This window comes from Pleurodeles waltl, chromosome 6 (assembly GCF_031143425.1).
Source record: "Pleurodeles waltl isolate 20211129_DDA chromosome 6, aPleWal1.hap1.20221129, whole genome shotgun sequence".
NCBI classification, from domain to species: domain Eukaryota; kingdom Metazoa; phylum Chordata; class Amphibia; order Caudata; family Salamandridae; genus Pleurodeles; species Pleurodeles waltl.
In genome coordinates, this window is record NC_090445.1 from 164,146,409 (window position 1) to 164,165,803 (window position 19,395).

At 44.0% G+C, this 19,395-nt stretch overlaps 1 long non-coding RNA gene across 1 annotated transcript; it reads left to right on the forward strand.

The window, feature by feature from the left end:
- Positions 1 to 759: 759 nt before the first annotated feature.
- LOC138301890 (uncharacterized) lies at positions 760 to 5,682 on the forward strand. The gene is made up of 5 exons (XR_011205144.1): positions 760 to 822; positions 4,593 to 4,649; positions 5,029 to 5,122; positions 5,210 to 5,271; positions 5,359 to 5,682. It is a non-coding gene; the product is annotated as an uncharacterized lncRNA (long non-coding RNA).
- Positions 5,683 to 19,395: the final 13,713 nt, after the last annotated feature.

The following is a 19,395-nucleotide window of genomic DNA, read 5'->3' on the forward strand; positions in this document are numbered from 1 at the left end:
CAAGTATGTGAAGGACAGACCCAAAAAGGCACTGATGGGAACCATTGTACCAGGCCACCACTATGCAACTGACAGTATTCATGTTTCAGCAACGGATTGGCAGTAATTGGTTAAAAGAGATGGCACATTTTAAAGTGAAGGTACTGGTTGAATTGGTAGTGGTAGTCAGTGCTGTTACGGTCTCTGCGGATCAGGATCTTCTTGAGCAATTATTGGACCACTCTGTCTCGCTACCTTGAGCGTCAAGTGCTAAAGGGGTTACTTAAAAAGACTCTGGTTGAAACAGTTGAAGCCAAGTAAACCCTGATTGCCCTGGGACCCATCAATCCAATCAATCAATCAATCAGTGTTTATAAAGCGCAGCTATTCACCCGTTAGGGTGTCAAGGTGCTGGGGGTGGGGGGTGAGGGAGTGTAGTGTGTACCGGAGGTGGATTAAAAAAGACGTGTCTTCAGTTCCTTCGTGAAGCTGGGGAGGGAGGTGGTTTGTCTGATGTGGATGGGTAGGGCGTTCCAGGCGGTGGCTGCGAGGTAGGAGAAGGAGCGTCCTCCTGTTCTGGTTTTCCTGATGCAGGGTACTTCTGCGAGAGAGAGCTGGGCTGAGCGTAGGGCTCTGTGGGGTATGTAGAAGCTGAGTCGCTGGTTAAGGTAGGCTGGGCCACTGTTGGGGAGGGCTCTGTTTGCGTAGGTGAGGATCTTGAAAGTGATTATTTTGTTTATGGGGAGCCAGTGGAGTGTACGTAGGTGTTGCAAGACGTGGCAGTGTCGGGGTAGGTCGAGGATCAGTCTGGCGGCGGCGTTCTGGATGTTTCGCAATTTGCGGGTGAGTTTTTTGTTGATTCAGGCGTAGACTGCATTGCCGTAGTCCAGTCTGCTGGTGATGAGGGTGTGTGTGGCGGTCTTTCTGTGTCCGAGGGGGATCCATTTGAAGGTCTTGCGTAGGAGGCAGAGGGTGCGGAAGCAGGTGGAGGTGACTGAGTTGATCTGATGGTTCATGCTGAGGTCGGGGTCCAGGATGATTCCGAGGTTGTGGGCTTGGCTGGCAGGGGTGGGGGGGTTTCTGAGTGTGGGTGGCCACCCACCAGGAGTTGCTCCATGCTTTGGGGTGAGGGCCCAGGGTGAGTACTTTTTTACTTGTTTGTGTTGAGTTGAAGGCAGCTGTCTCTCATCCAGTTGGCGACTTCTTTCATACCGTCGTGAAAGTTGTGTCTCGCCTTGTCTTGTTTGTTGGAGAGAATGAGTTGGGTGTTGTCAGCATAGGGGATGATGTTTATTCTGTAGCTTCTGACGATGGTAGCTTCTGACAATGGTGGCTAGCGGGGACATGTAGTTCAGTGTCTAGTGTAACAGAGAAGGGGTCGCAACTGGTGGGGTGAACACAACAGTGTGAGAAGATGAAAGAGTTGAATCCAAACCATCTGGATCAGGCGTTGTGCATGGAAACTCTGGGCACATGATGCAGCTCTGGCAAGAGCCATATCTAGAGGTGTATAATTAAGACCTAGACAAGTTCCATGGCTTTATTCACTGAACAGTTCTTAAAAATCAATCTAAATAAGAGAATTTGTACAGTCAGTGTGGCACGATGCAAAAGCTACGCTGAGCTATCCATCAGTAAAACAGAAAAAGCATCACCCCACATCTCTTAAAAATCCCATGTTATGCCCAACAACAGAAAACAAAGGCACATTCAAATATAAACAACATCTCTGTTTAGCCACACGATATATACTTTAATTAAAACTTTACTTCGTTCAGAAACACGAACACACAGAAACATTCAGTTAATGCGGTGCAAGCAGGACTGTAAAACTAGCTGGACTTTATCAATTAATGAAATACTGAAGGTCGTATCTGCGGCTCTCGGTGCACAGGCAGGTGTATGGAAAACACGAGAGCCTTTGAAAGTGCAGTTTAAACTCATCTAAGCCCATTCATGTCAACTTTAAAAACTGTGTTACATTTAACATGGGAGGAGCATTACACTTGCATCTCTCTATTGTTAAAGTACAGAATTATTAGTTGTTAAATTTGCTTCAACACCCCAATGGTTGACCGTGGTCTGTTGCTCTCTAGGTGCCATTGCCTAGTCTTCCACCATCTCTGTTGCTTTCCCTGTTTGAATTGTATGATTCTGTGACTATGGCACGGTATGATCTGACGCTGGTGTAGTTACATACCACATGTCTTTCTAATGAGCGTGTGTGTCTGTGACCAGTTTCTCCCTGGCTCCTGACCAGAATCATTTGGAAGCATCATGAGGCTCGAGCCCTAACCCCCAAACAAGATGGGGGTGATGCTCACATTTTTGTGTGAGGTGATTGAATGTCTCATCCCATATTTTTCAAGTACAAATTATGAAATTGTCTGCTTGTTAACATCACTCATTAGGACTCGTTCAGTCTGGTTGGCATACAGGTTGGTTGGTATTATGGTCTGATGTTTTTTTCCAAGGGATATGAATTAACTCTAAATGGGATGAAAAATGTTACATTTTTCCTGAATGTTATTTCATTCTTTGGTGCGACTGTAAAGTAATATGACTAAACTTTGCATGATGTTTTGGATCTATGAGGAAAGCGGCATAGCTATAAAAATAAAAGTAAAATTGGAGTGGATAATATGTATTAGCTGGGCCACCATATAACTAAGGAGGGTGGGACATGTAAAGGCAGTTTACCAGTATCTTTCCACTGCTGACATTATGCATTACAGCGCATGAGTGACTATTTTCTTTCCCTCAGTTGTGGCTACTTTGTTCCTTATTTACCATCCCCCTTTTTTATTTTATAAAAATGCTCCCTTGCACCTACATGTCCCCTCCTGAAGTCCCTTGCTTCCATTGTTTAAAAAAAAAAAACATTCTAAGATGGCCGCCTGTCTCACATTGCAATCTTCTTGAAATGCACATTGATTTAATGTTAAATCCCATTCTAACGTAGCCACAGTGCCTGCATGAACACACACAGTGGCTTTCATGGCATGGGTTTTGTTAACATTAACCGCCATACGTGTGCACACATGTATGTGCACACAGTGCAACTGCCTTGGAAAGCATTTTGATTTGTTTTTTAACAAAATAAACTATAACTTAGCCACTGTGCAAAGCCATTAGGTCAGCCCCCAGTGTCACTGGCAAGACCAATTGACTTTGTCACGTGATGTTTTACTTATGTTGCCACACTTTGAGAAGATCAGAATCAAATGGAGGCAGGGCTGTTTTCATGTTCAAACACTATTGGCTTGATCATCGTGTTGTTACCCTCTTGTCTTCCTGATTGTAGCCTCTGGGGAGATCAAGAGCCTGATTTACATTTCGGCAAATGTGTTACACCGTCACAACGGTGACAGATAAACCATCCGCCAAAATATAAATCTAGTTTCCTATGGGATTTATATTTCGGTGGATGGGATATCCATTACCATTGTGACGGAGTAACGCGTCCACTGAAATCTAAATCAGGCCGTAAGTCTCCTTGTCCTGTCTGACAGTAGTTCTGATGTAAATCTGAATTAACCCTTTGTATTCAGTAGCCTTTCATATCTCCACACTAACATCCTCAATACCAGTGTGGTGGTCTTTGGACTGCCGCACTCATGGTGGCGGTTAGGACGGCCGCGGTTGCTGCAGTCCGACCACCATATTAAGACCCTGGTGGTCAGACCGCCAGGGTTCCGCTAGCACTGCCAGGATCCATGATCTCAGCGGCGATGAAGATTGTAATCCGCCAGGGCAGCGCTGCATGCAGCTTTGCCCTGTGGATCTTGACCTTGTTCTCCGCCAGCCTTTTTATGGTGGTTTTACCGCCACAAAAAGGCTGGTGGAAAACAGGTGAAGGGAGCCACTGGGAGGCCCTTGCACTGCCCATGCACTCGCAAATGGATTCATCTTTTGGACTCAGTTTCACAGGGTCTGAACGAGTATGAGGAGATATCCATGCGTCAGGCCTGACGTCTGTCTAGCTAAGAGTTTCTTGTCAATGAGTGTTGGAGAAACTCTGTTGGGATACAAAAGATGTCACTGCCTTATACTATGCTTTACGACACTTGTAAAAGGAGAGAGAAACATGACATGAGGTTAGGGAATCTAAGAGGTCAGAATAATCCTAACATTGATATAGAGGCTTATTAAATATCTGTGCGAATGAGTGGATGGGAGTAATTTGGTCGATATAATGTGCAGAATAATCTAAATAATAGCATGGAGATTGATTAAATATCTATGCTAATGGACTTTATGTGAGTAATTCGGAAGCTTGTTTTCAATAATAATATGTTAATAGTCATGTAGGGTGGGGGGTTTATATCCTCCACAGATATCATGATGTGCTTTGATTGCAATCTGTGGCCAAAATAAGATGTGGTATTTTGTAATTTAAGTATTTTGTTTAGCTGTGAAATGATAGATGTGCGGCTATAGTTGCGATGAAAATGTATGCTACGGTGACATGGTGGAACTCAGACATGAGCTCCTATGCTCGCGGTAGCAGGACGATTTGCACGTCCGCATTCATATTTATATATTTTTAAGCGTTGTGCACGTGGACGCTGACGCCGGCTTTTTAAATGCGGTTTCCCTTTCGCGCGTTTTAGAGCTTCAAAGACGGGAGCCGCGCTGATGTGGAGTACACCAAAGACTGTTAGCATAAGGTATTGTGGCAATTTTACTCCGCGATTGTGTCTGAATAATGTCTGGCTGTACGAAGTGGATAAGATGTGTGAGCATTAATAATGATCATATTTTTAGAATGGTTAAAATGTTGTTTGGGTGATATGGTTAAAATGGAGTCATTGGTTAATTAGCTAAAATGACTAAGATAAGAGAGTTAGGAGTCTAATTGTGATTTGAGTATGGTATAATGGGAAGTTTTAGACATTTTGTCTAGACATTATGACCTTTACAAAATAATCAATAACAGAATAATATAAAACATAAGTATTGGTGACTGTAAAGCTATACATTTATATATATATGACAACATTTTGGAGTCATGATATCTAAAAAAGAATAGTATATGTTTATTCAAAGGGACCCTAAGGCAGAAATAATAACGATGCAGGAGGACGCAGGGCCTTAACCAATTGAGGAACAGGATCTGGTTATTGGATTTTTGTACATTATGGTAAGAGATCCCTTGAGTGGTCACTTAGGAAGTGATCTACTAATTGGAGAGCATCTAATTGAGTGAGTTTATTATATATTTTCTCAGGTCTGAAGAAATCTGGGGCTAGAACTAACAAAATGGTGACTGGAAGGAGTAGTTGATTTTAGGTGAGCGATTATGTGGATCCCATACATCATGGAACTAAAAGTAATACTACAATACAATCTTGAGATTTAATTTTTGTATTTATTTAGATGTTTCCTATCTGTTAGTCCTGTGGAAGACCCTTTTTGGAGCCCGGAATTGGCCATAGAACTTTTATCGGGTGGAAACATTGACGATAATATTGTAACCTGAATTGGTTTTTTGGAAATGAGTGGAGGACTAAAATGGGGATTTGAACCCGGACATTAAAAAACATTGACTCAATTTGGAGAAATGGTCAACCAACAGGCTTTAAAAAAAATGTAATGTGTTATTGGATATGTGGGAGATTTGGTGTCGTTTTCATCTTTAAATCACAAGTACTTTATCTTTTGCACTTTTTTCTGTCTGTCCTTCTTTCTGTTTTTGATATGGTAGGAAGTATATTTCATATTTAATAAATTATTTTATTTTTTTAAATATGGAGTAGTGAATGTAAATTACAATGTTGTTTTTTTTTTAATTGTGGTTTTGTATCTATGCTGTGGGACTTGTTGTTAGAATTGGATTAGACATTGATGGGGGTCTTTCCGGTTGGATCAATGTTGTTTTGCAACGTAATCAAACCCAGATCCGTCAGATTTTTATTGGGTTACCCTGTGTAGTTTATAATATATGCACTCGCATGGGCAGTGCAGGAGCCCCCCCTACCCAGCACCGTCACAATGTTCTCTGCCTGCTTTGCAGACAGTGAACATTGCCAGGGTGCTGGTGGACTCTGCAGGCTACAGCATTGCTGCCGGCTCGATTATGAGGAAGAGACAATGATGTAGCCTGTTTCCCTCGAGGCCAGCGGGTGGAAACTGAGGTTTCTGCCTGCTGACCTAGCAGGAAACTCTTAATAGCTCCAGCGGGGTGGTCGACACGAAGGCAGCGGCCACCCTGACGGGAGTTTGGCAAACAGACTTTCCTGTCCGCCGAACTCTTAAAATTGGGCCCTAAGTCTCACAAGAGACTGAATCATTCAGACACTTTGCCAATTCCAGTAATGAAGTTGAGTCTTCGGTTTTCCATCATAGTCAAGCTCTGCGTGCTCATAATGCAGTCATCATGTCAGTGGTGTAACAAAGGCCCCGGCAGCACCACCAGTGCGAGGGTCTCCTGAGCTCCAGGGGGACCCCTCAGCACAGTACCATGGCCTGGGAGCTCCTGTGTGAGTTCGAATAGGGTACCCCTCCATGTACTTTGCAAGTGGGGCCCCTCAACTTTCGTTACGCCACTGCATCATGTCTGTCACAATAAGATTTAAGGTTTGACGGGTGGTATCCATCCATCAAATTTAAAGATAATCTCTGCCCAGTGGTCATCTCTGTCAGGTTTGATGGCCATCCATCAAACTTTTAACATCTTTTTGTTTTTCAAAAATAAACTCCAAAGGGGGAGTTTGTTTGTGAAAAACAAAAAACTAATGACTCAGAGTGTGCAGGGAAAAATGTTTTTTCTACCCTTCAGCGCCAGGTTTTTCCTGGAATTATGAACAGACAAAATTTACACTGAATAGTGTAATGTCCTTCCTTCAACGGAATGGGAGCTCCTTTGGTGCATACTAAAGGCATGTCAGCCTCTAAATCAGGTGAGCAAACCCAGGGTTTAGTGGACAGAGTGATTTGTCACGTGTACATTGGACTAACTTCTCTGTCAAACTCTAACTCAGGCCCATTAAAAGGTTTTTTCTTGTATCAGGTAGGTGTGTCTGGGCTGCAGGAAAGGAAGAAGACATTCAAGCCAAACCTGTAGATCTGTATCAGTTCCTTTGCAGCAGCTTGTTCTTCTGGTCTTGGAGGTCGATCTGCACTGACAGCTACACGCACGTGGCTGTGTTCTATAAATCTATTATTTCACCACAATGCTTATTCTACTTTTAATTTGTTTTCGAAGCCAGTGGATTAGAGAACAGGTTAGACTTTTTTCTAGGCGGTGTCCAAAACGCATGATGAAATCCAAAAAGAACACTATGCAGAGATTATATTTACGGCACTAGAGACACATTGTGATCTCAGCTCTCTCTCCCAAAAGAAAATCAAACATAAAGATTAATCTTTTGGGCAGGATCACCACTCTGCCTGGGTAGGCCCAGACTCTCAAGATTTACTCTTGGATCACTAGGAAAATCGATCAATTACAAGCCCTCCCCCCAAAAAGACATGTGGGAGAGTAGTTTAATTATTCTTTAAATATTACTTTGCCAAGTCACAAATTTATTATGATAAGGAACACCAACGGAGGTCCACATAAAAAAAATAACTACAATCTTAAAAACAAAAACACAACAATACAATACATATACAATATAAGACATCAATATAAAATAAAATTGCTCCGGCATTTACATAAATTACAATTCAAACAAGCAAGGGTTTAAAATAAAATTAGAAAGTTAACAAATCTCACTACAGAACACTTCGTTAGGTGAAAAACATTGCAGACTTAAAAAGTGGCATCGCACATAGTGCAAAGTGAAATGTACAAATAATACATGTTTAAAATCTAGAACGAACTGAGCGATCAAGAACTGAAGCATTTAAACAGCAGGTACCTGAGGATTAGGTGGACAAGTGTTATTCAATATACAGTACTGACCATACAGAATGATGTCAAATACAAAATGTGCAAATTTGCAAGTTTAAAGTCTTATATGTACAATTCGAACAAGTAAGTATAAACCCAGAGTCCCTCATCAGTGTTTGGGAAATGTTTGAGAAGTTGATAAGTCTTGTTATAAAACATTTCATTGATTGGGCATTACCAACTTGCGGACCTCCCAGGCAATGCATAAGTTGTAATTATTAAAAACAGAGGCCTTATAAACTGATCGTGTGCATTATTTCACAAGGTGGCATGCATTGTTCAGTTTACAGCACTGACCTTATAGAAGGATGACATACATAGTTTGACATAAGATTTACAAATATTGCAATTTTGAAAATATAAGGATACCTAACTAACAACCACTGGCCTAACAAGAGGCAAATGGTGTTAAACACACAGCGAGTCAATGATGCTCCCATGGTCACTAATAAATGTTTTAAAAAGCATTTAAAGAATGTAACTTATAACAGAAGGTTTCGTTAGGTAGAAACAATACAGACATGCAGGCCTCAAGGCAGTACGAGGCATTAAAAAAGTGACAATGTGCGTCATGTAACACAGGACAAACAAAAAGTACATGATTAAGGTCTTGAATATGTAGCTGAAAGAGCTCACATGTTCTTTCATCTTTCAGGACTTTATCCCAGATTCCAGTAAGGATAATGAAGGGATCCAAATCCATTCTCAATAAAAGTTCCACCCTTCTGACCCCATGACGCAAAATTCCAGATTAAATTGGGCTGAGATTTAGGGCCTTATTTATACTTTTTGGTGCAAAACTGCACTAAGGCAGTTTTGCCCCAAAAAGTTTTGCACCGGCTTGCACCATTTTTTAGCACCAGCTGGGCACCATATTTATGGAATGGTGCAAGCCGGTGCAAAGGGTAGGCTAGGTTAAAAAAAAAAATACGTTAGGCAGTTTTGAGTCAAAATAAATGATTTTGACCAGATTAGCATAATTTTTTGACACTAAGGGGCGTATTTATACTCTGTTTGCAATGAATTAGCGTCATTTTTTTTTTAACTCTAATTCAGTGCAAAACTAACTCCATATTTATACTTTGGTGCTAGACCCGTCTAGCACCAAATTTATGGAGTTAAAGTCATTTTTTGGAAGTGGAAACCTACCTTGCCTTAATGAGATGCAAGGTAGGCGTTCCCGTGCAAAAAAATGACTCTATGGCCTTAACACCATATTTATACTCCCATGTAAAAATGGTGCAAGGGAGGGAGGAAGGGTCAAAAAATGGGGCAAAGCTTGCTTTGCCCCATTTTTTAAGACCTGGGTCAGGGCAGGTCTTAGGGGACCTGTGGCCCTATTTCCATGGTGGAACACCATGGAATAAGCCCAGATGTGCCCTCCCTAGGCCCTAGGGGCACCCCCACCCACACTAGAGGGACTGCGAGGATGGGGGACCCCATCCCAGGAAAGTACAGGTAAGTGCATTTTATTTTTGAAAGTGCCACAGGGGGCCCTGAAATGGGCCCCCATATATGGCACCGGGTGCAATGGCAATGCCCAGGGGACCCCTGTCCTCTGTGCTGGCTACTGGGGTGGTGGGCATGACTCCTGCCTTTCCTAAGGCAGGAGTCATGTGGCATGGTAGGTTTAGCACCATAAAATGACGCTAATCTGGTCAGAGTCATTTATTTTTACTCTAACCTGCCTAAAGCCATTTTTTGGTGCTAAACCCTCTTCTTCTATACTGCCAGCCCCACCCGACTAAAGTCATTTTTTAAAACTCTAGCCTACCCTTTGCACCGGCTTGCACCATTCCATAAATATGGTGCCCGGCTGGTGCACAGAAATGGTGCAAGCCGGTGCTCAACTTTTTTGTGCAAAACTGAGTTAGTGCAGTTTTGCAGCAAAAAGTATAAATAAGGGCCAATATTTTGTAAGTTTGCGCCACTTTTGTGTCATAAAATGACGTTAATGCGGTGCAAAAAAAGTTTAAATCAGGGCCTTGGTGCTAGATGGGTCTAGCACCAAAGTATAAATATGGAGTTAGTTTTGCACCGAATTAGAGTAAAAAAAAATGACACTAATTCGGTGCAAACAGAGTATAAATACGCCGCAGAGTATAAATATGCCCCTAAATATGGTGTTAAGGCCATAGAGTCATTTTTTGCACGGGAACGCCTACCTTGCATCTCATTAAGGCAAAGTATGACTCCACTTTCAAAAAATGACTTTAACTCCATAAATTTGGTGCTAGAGGGGTCTAGCACCAAAGTATAAATATGGAGTTAGTTTTGCACCGAATTAGAGTTAAAAAAAATGACACTAATTTGGTGCAAACAGAGTATAAATATGCCCCTTAGGCCCATATTTATACTTTTTGACGCTAAACTGCGCTAACGCAGTTTAGCGTCAAAAAATGTAGCGCCGTCTAACGCCATTCTGAAGCGCCATGCGGGCGCCGTATTTATGGAATGGCGTTAGCCGGCGCTAGCAGACCGGCGCTGCCTGGTGTGCGTGGAAAAAAAACACGTACACCAGGCAGCGCCGGCGTAGGGGGAAAATGGCGTTAGGGCGTCTTAAAATGGGGCAAGTCAGGTTGAGGCAAATAAATCGCCTCAACCCGATTTGCGCCATTTTTTTCGACGCCCAGACGCCATTTAAATGACTCCTGTCTTAGTAAAGACAGGAGTCATGCCCCCTTGCCCAATGGCCATGCCCAGGGGACTTCTGTCCCCTGGGCATGGTCATTGGGCATAGTGGCATGTAGGGGGGCACAAATAAGGCCCCCCTATGCCACCAAAAAAAATTAAAAAAAATAAAAAATTATACTTACCTGAACTTACCTGAATGTCCCTGGGATGGGTCCCTCCATCCTTGGGTGTCCTCCTGGGGTGGGCAAGGGTGGCAGGGGGGGTCCCTGGGGGCAGGGGAGGGCACCTGTGGGCTCATTTTGAGCCCACAGGCCCCTTAACGCCTACCCTGACCCAGGCGTTAAAAAGTGGCGCAAATGCGGGGTTTTTTGACCCGACCACTCTCGGGCGTGATTTTTGCCCGGGAGTATAAATACGACGCATTTGCGTCGCCGTCATTTTTTTAGACGGGAACGCCTTCCTTGCATCTCATTAACGCAAGGAAGGCGTTCACGCAAAAAAATGACGCTATTTGCCCATACTTTGGCGCTAGACGCGCCTAACGCCAAAGTATAAATATGGCGTTAGTTTTGCGCCGAATTTGCGTCGAAAAAAACGACGCTAATTCGGCGCAAACGGAGTATAAATACGGGCCTTAATCCCCAAGGAGCTCCCCTGCACCACTAGTTTACACTGGTTTGGCTGGCATAAAGAAATGTCTCTGCCCTGGCTTATTTTGAGCAACGTGTTTTTTATATGGCTCTTTAAAGTAGATTTAAACATAGGGGAGCCTACGTTAGAGTCAAGCCTAAAACGTTCTTTAGCCTGCACAAAGGATGTATAAAAGGCAGATTTTTCTTTTAGAAGAAAGAACATTTCACACTTCATAGCTGCCCGCAGGGTTCCCTCCTCTCCACACAGAAGTGAGTTTCCCCCATCTCAGCACAGCTGCCAAAGACAAAGGGGCAGATTTAAGAAAAGTGGTGCTGCATCCAATGCAGTGCCAGCTTCCTGTGCCCCTGTGTATTTAAGATACGGCGCACCATGGCTGTAGTTAGGAAACTAGCGTCAACATTTTTTATGCTACTTTGGCGCTTTGCAGGATTAGCGTAAATAATGTTGACGCTAATCCTGCAAAGCACATTGAGGCCCATTATAAATAATGGTGTGCCTCTTTTCAGCGTCTGCTCTGTGTAGGCGTTAAAAATGCTGTAAAAAATGGTACAAAGAAATCTTTTTGATTTCTTTGCGACATTTTTTCACCCCCCCCTAATGGGGATATGCTCCCCTTGCATACATTATGCCTGGTGCAGGCATAATGTGGCGCAAGAGGTTACAAAATGGTGCAATGCATGCATTGCGCCACTTTCTAAATATGGTGTTGGAATTTTTGAAGCCTAACGCCACATTAGCATTAAAAAAATTACGCTTATGTGGAGCTACTCCTTCTTAAATCTGAGCCAATGAATATAAAGACAATAAACTGAACTCTCAGTGGAAAGTGTGGTGGGCTGCCAGAGTATTCAAGTTACATAACTGACAAAACATTTGTCCTTCAGTACCTCCAAAGTCTCATATCCAACACTTCACTAGCATAGCAAAGAGAAGGTTGATCTTTAACCCTGTAAACTGACAGGACATGCCAAAATGATGCCTTCCCACAAGTATTATAAAATCTATTAAGGGCGTCTGCCTGAGAAAGGGCCCTGCTAGAACAAAATGTTATATGATCATCGTCCTGCCCACTCTTAGAGAAGACCTTACCAAGATAAAGACACAAGTCAACTATTTCTAATTTGTCCATACCTAGGTACCAATTAAACGTCCACTTCATTCTTATGAAAAATCAAGATTTATTTTTAGATATATTTATTTTCAGGAAGTGAACTTCTATGTACTTCATCAAAGCAGTAAGGTGGCGTTGTAAGCTAATAGGAGTTAAATCCATTATGGCAACATCATCGGCATATAGAAGGGAACTAAGAAATATCGTACTAATTTTTGGAGGATCACCCTTCACAAGACTAAGGGTACCAGGGAGGTCATGGATATAAAGGGAAAACAGCAGGGGGTGCAACAGACAACACTGCTTGAGACCATTTTGTGTTTTAACTTTACAGATCCCTCCCATAAAAATGTAACACCAGGTATCACTCATGTCAGTTGGGAATACTGTCAGATTCTCACAAGCCCCAAACATTTAAAAGGACACTATAACAGAATCAAAGCAACTCTGGGCCTGATTTAGAGTTTGACGAGGGGTTACTCAGGCACAAAGGTGACGGATATCCTGTCCGCAGAAATATAAATCTCATTGTATCCTATGGGATTATATTTTGGCAGACGGAATATCTGTCACCATTGTGATGGCGTAAAACCCTCTGCCAAACTCTAAATCAGGCCCAATGTGTGGAAACTGACTGAAAAGTATAAGAAGCGACTTCACCCACTGGAGATCTTCCATTTAGAATGACCCATTCATATTTTCTAAGAGTTTTGAGTTATCCATTCCAAATTGTTCTGGCACCATACCTCTTCTTTCTCTAAATTATTTAAAATGGAGGAGGCAGAGTTAGACACCTTTGCATTTAGGTTGCCAATAATCATCACCAAAGGGCAGTGTTTTGTAACACTAATATCATGAACAAAAACAAATAGTGAGCTCACCAGGTAATTAAAGGCTTTCCTCAGAGGAATATACATATTCGCTAATAGAAAAAAGAAAGACAGCCACTCACATTTTGGAAAGCTGGCAAAGACATAGATTAGAAGGATGAATAATGATTTCCTGATTCCAGTTAATCAAATTGTTGAGTAAAATTACACCCCCTCACTGGCATGCCCCCTTTCAGCACGCCTTGCATTAAAAGAAAATACAAGTAGCCTACAGAGATAAACTTGGTTCATGACCAGGTCTCTTGTAAACATGCAATTAAGGGATTAAAAGATTTTAAATCATTTGATTTTGTCCCACCCTGTCCCAGCCTGGCCATGTTCCACGACAGGAATAGCCCATTCGAGCTGCCTTAATGACTCATTATTCATAGATGAGGGGCGGGCATTGTTCAGTGCACCCACCACCCAACTCCACTTTGAGATCATCCTTGGCCTCATCAGCACACAAACGGGCTGTGGAACCCTCCACTATAATGATTACTCGTCCCCGCTGACCTAATGAGACAACTATATCTTTAGGGTTCCCCTGTAAACCACCATTACCAGGCCCTAAAGGAGCAACCACCATAGACTGATTTACTTTTGGGAGATTGCAGTGTGAGGCAGGGATCTCCAAATGCTCTAAAAAAGGAACAACATAAATTCCTCTTTTTTAAAAGAAGTCACAGTTTTGTACAACCAAATTTGCAATAGCCAGTAAACCAAAGGTAACTCTAGAAAAAGGGGTTGGTGCAGTAGAGTGAATAGCCACATTTTTAATATCACTACTTTTCATCAACTTTAATGCTTCGATCTCCAGGAACACAATCAGAACACAATCAGAACTCAACTTCTGCTCACCGTGATAGACTCATTATCAAATAGCAAAAAAAAGTCTAAGGAAGTATACAGCGGGGTCTGCTCTGGACACATCCTTTGAGGGAAACTGGTTGAGGGCTTCTCTCGGGTATCTTTGGTCCCAGGAGCAGAAACTTTTGCCCCATGATTACACAAGAGACCAGAATTGATAGGAGAGGCAGTATGAATGTTTAGTTCTTTTTCACAATGCATATTTAATGGTTGAGACACTTGAACCCCCACATTTGTCCTATCTAAGATGGTGCCTTCCTTGCTAAGCACCCCAACAGAATTCCAAGCAGCCCCAGAGTGCTTCTCTTCCTTTACAGATGACAGGGATAAGGGAGCCATACTATCCGTTCCCCCACCCACTCCAGATGTAACAAGTGACACTCTCAGTACAGAACTCTGAGCGCCATAGGGGAGAGGAGAAGAAAGAGGGCAATCCATTGGATTCCACCCTCTCATTCACCCTTAGTATGCACTCATTTGAATGGATCTGCTTTGAAGGAGCAGTAGAAGCACTGCCTCCCAATATCATTATCATTGGCACCCCCCTCTTTGGGATTCTTCCAGTCTAAGTTACTGGAGAAGTGCCATTTTTTCATTTTACGCTTAGAAAATTCTTCTAATCGTTTTGTTCTTCTTTTTCTTAACAGCGCCCTTCTGTCTCATCAAGGGAGGCTCAACTTTAAACTCTATCTTAGAGCTACTTGTTGCCTGATCAGAGTTATCCAACACTATAGAGAAACTCATGGTTTTGGACCTCCCTTCAGACGCTACTTCAGGCAGAGGCGCTACTCTGTTCTTCCTAGATTTTCCAGTGCCTTTTTTAATCCCTTTTTTAAACATAGGGAAAATCTCTGTCTTAGTTGTGTCTGAAGAAGGATTATTGTAGTCCCCAAACAACATATTTAAGCACAACTCTTCATTATCAAGACTAAAACCATTTTTTGAGGACACTGCATGCCGCATTGGCTTTCCAGCTTGCAAAAAGGCATCCTTCACTCCTCCAATAGGCTCAACTATTACTGGTTTACGCGTAAGCTTTACATTGTCCTTACAGAAACTCACACCCGGTTTTAAATTAGAGAGGTCTGACTTATTAACATTTTGCACCTCCAGTAAAATTGCTGACATCATTTCTAATACATAGTCAGAATTTAACACAGTTTTTTCTAATAAAGACAATATAGAAAATATTTTTTCAATACAAAAAAAGAAATCTGATGAAACACCACCCCTCTTCTGCATAAATTTAATTTTGCACTTGGGAGAAAGTCATTATAGTCTAGATCACAGAGACACCACCCTAAAGGAGAAGAACTACAGTAGAGGGGAGGTACAGATGGACACAAAGGCCAAGCAGCTGGATATATATTAAGCTGACCCCCATCATACAACACTTTCCCAGGGTGTAAGGAAATGCCTTCCTTGGCATGGTTACCCCCTGACGTTTTGCCTTTTGTTGATGCCAGTTATGATTGAAAGTGTGCTGGGACCCTGCTAACCAGGCCCCAGCACCAGTGTTCTTTCCCTAAACTGTACCTTTGTTCCCACAATTGGCACAGCCCTGGCACACAGATAAGTCCCTTGTAAATAGTACCACTGGTACCAAGGACCCTGTGGCCAGGGTAGGGCTCTAAGGGCTGCAGCATGTATTATGCCACCCTGGGGACCCATCGCTCAGCACATGCACACTGCCTCACAGCTTGAGTGTGCTGGTGGGGAGAAAATGACTAAGTAGACATGGCACTCCCCTCAGGGTGCCATGCCCACCTCTCACTGCCTGTGGCATAGGTAAGTCACCCCTCTAGCAGGCCTTACAGTCCTAAGGCAGGGTGCACTATACCACAGGTGAGGGCATAAGTGCATGAGCACTATGCCCCTACAGTGTCTAAGCAAAACCTTAGACATTATAAGTGCAGGGTAGCCATAAAGAGTATATGGTCTGGGAGTCTGTCAGTTACGAACTCCACAATTCCATAATGGCTAGACTGAAATCTGGGAAGTTTGGTATCAAACTTCTCAGCACAATAAATGCTCACTGATGCCAGTGTGGGAGTTATTGTAAAATACACCCAGAGGGCATCTTAGAGATGCCCCCTGAATACCAGTCCGACTCCTAGTGCTAGCCACATCAGTTTCTGCCAGCCTGCCACAACCAGACGAGTTTCTGGCCACATGGGGTGAGCGCCTTTGTTACTCTGTGGCCAGGAACAAAGCCTGTACTGGATGGAGGTGCTTCTCAACTCCCCCTGCAGGAACTGTAACACCTGGCGGTGAGCCTCAAGGGATCATGCCTTTTGTTACAGCACCCCAGGGCATTTCAGCTAGTAGAGATGCCCACCCCTCCGGCCACTGCCCCCACTTTTGGCGGCAAGGCTGGAGGAGATAATGAGGAAAACAAGGAGGAGTCAGGACTGCCCCTAAGATGCCCTGAGCTGAGGTGACCCCTGCCTTTAGAAATCCTCCATCTTAGTTTTGGAGGATTCCCCTAATAGGAATAGGGATGTGCCCTCCTCCCCTCATGGAGGAGGTACAAAGAGGGTGTAGCCACCCCCAGACCTAAACACACCCCTAAATTTAGTATTTAGGGGCGACCCTGAACCCAGGAAATGAGATTCCTGCAGCCTACAACAAGAAGAAGGACTGCTAACCCGAAAGCCCCTCAGAGACGACAGAGACGACAACTGACTTGTCCCCAGCCCTACCGGCCTGTCTCCAGACTCAAAGGACCTGCACAGCGACGCATCCGACAGGGACCAGCGACCTCTGAGGACTCAGAGGACTGCCCTGAACCCGAAGGACCAAGAAACTCCTGAGAACAGCAGCACTGTTGAAAACCTGCAAGAACTTTGCAACAAATAAACAACTTTCAAAGAACTCTCTCTTCCCGCCGGAAGCGTGAGACTTCACACTCTGCACCCAACACCCCCGGGTCGAGTTCAGGAGATCCAACACTGCTGAGAGGACTCCCAGGCAACTACGACGATGTGGGTACCCTGAGTCGACCGGCCTGCACCCCCACAGCGACGCCTGCAGAGAGGATCCAGAGGCTCCCCCTGACAGCGACTGCCTGGTAACAAGGAACCCGATGCCTGGACCAAGCACTGCACCCGCAGCCCCCAGGACCGAGAGGAACCACCCACCAGTGCAGGAGTGACCAGCAGGCGGCCCTCATCCTAGCCCAGTCAGTGGCTGGCCCGAGAAGCCCCCCTGTGCCCTGCCTGCATCGCCTAAGTGCCCCCCGGTCCCTCCATTGCTTTCAATAGCAAACCTGACTCCTACTTTGTCCACTGCACCCGGCCACCCCTGTGCCGCTGAGGGTGTGTTTTGTGGGCTTGTGTGTCCCCCCGTGCTCTACAAAAAAACCCTGGTCTGCTCCCCGAGGACGCAGGTACTTACCTGTAAGCAGACTAGGACCGGAGCACCCCTGTTCTTCATAGGCACCTATGTGTTTTGGGCCCTCCTTTGACCTCTGCACCTGACCGGCCCTGTGTTGCTGGTGCGGTGGTTTTGGGGTTGCCTTGAACCCCCAACGGTGGGCTGCCTATCCCCAGAAGACTGGCTGTGTAAGTGCTTTACTTACCTCAGAAACATAACCAAACTTACCTCCCCCAGGAACTGTTGATTTTTGCAGTGTCCACTTTTAAAATAGCTTATTGCCATTTTAACCTAAGCTGTGTGTACTACTGTCTTAAATCAAAGTTCTATACGCATCTGTGTGAAGTATCTTGCATTTTATGTACTTACCTCAAATCTTGAATATTGTGGTTCTAAAATAAATAAAGAAAATATATTTTTCTATATAAAAAGTGTTGGCCTGGAGTTAAGTCTTTGAGTGTGTGTTCCTCATTTATTGCCTGTGTGTGTGTACAACAAATGCATAACACTACCCTCTGATACGCCTACTGCTCGACCACACTACCAGAAAATAGAGCATTAGTATTATCTAATTTTGCCACTATCAACCTCTAAGGGGAACCCTTGGACTCAGTGCACACTATCTCTCACTTTGAGATAGTATACAGAGCCAACTTCCTACACAGGGGAACAGCTATTTGAGACACATGCCCTTCCCCTGCTTGAAAGGCAACATCAAACTCAGGTAAGGTGAAACCCTCCACAAACAACACCTCCTTATCCACCACTTTAACAGCTTTATCGTAGATTACACTTGCAGAAGAAGCTGCTGTTTCTGCACAGAGACCCCAACAACAGTTCCCCTTCTGTGGGGAAGATGGAAGGTGTTCTCCAATGTCACAATCAAAAGGATTGCTCTCAGAATCAGTAACTAAGGGAGCTGCTGCATAGGCTCTGACAACTGCCGAAGACCCCAAAGGATTGGTGGCCTACTTTGAACTTGCACTTGACTGGGTCAAGGGAGGAGAAGAAACAACCACAGATGGAGACACGGGTTGAGAGATATTAGATACTTCCTTTGTGAGAAATAACTTTATGCATTTTACGAAAGAAACCAGAAATAGAGGAGTGAGATTTATAATGTTGCTGCTGAGAGCTTCTGTTGCCATAGACGGACTTCTTTAGTTTAGATTTTTGTGAGGGGGTAAAAGGAATTACACGGCCAGAGTGTAGTTACTTTAGTGTCATTGTTTTCCTTATAACCCCTCAGAACCAACTCCCAAGCACAGATCGAGCCAACTGAGGAACCACACACCTGTGCTAGCCAAATCACACCTCACAAAAACCAGCAGGGCACCAGAACAAGATACCAGATCAATAAGAGCAGCTAGAGCAGGCACAGCAGCAGATCCCTAAGGAATCAAAATTTTCACAAATTAGACACATTGATCTCTAGATGTTCGCTGTCATTCTGCCTTGAGCCCTGCTACTCCTGAGTCAATAATTGGGCAGTACAGTGCAATACAGTGTAGGAGCTATATATTTGCCTTGTGCTTATGTCTTAAATACCCCTCTGCCCAATTATCAGCCACCAGCGTATAGACTCCAAAAGTTAACTAAAAGAACAAGTAAGGGTGAGCAGAGTTGTACTCAAGCACTTCCAAATAAGTAGACAGAGTAGCAGGAGAGCCTAGGGGCAGCCAGGGGACAGGACGAAGTGAGCATGTGCACATAAAAACAATGCAGGGCAGTACAGGAAGGGAGCACTCCCGGGCTGCAAGCCGCATCCGAACCCAGACCGACTGCTTCTGCAAACCCGGGGCTCTACCAAAGCAGCGGGACCTAGGCCTACTGCGTCAACTGCTCAAATCCCCCCCACTTTTGACCTTACCATGCCCAAACTCTGTCCTCCCTCTGCTCTCTTTCCTGGTCCCAAGGTCTCTTGACATGTGTGCTGTCAAGACACCTTGTTGAAATAAAGCTGAGCCTCCATCACAGCCCTGACTGCCAACCACCTGTAAAACTGC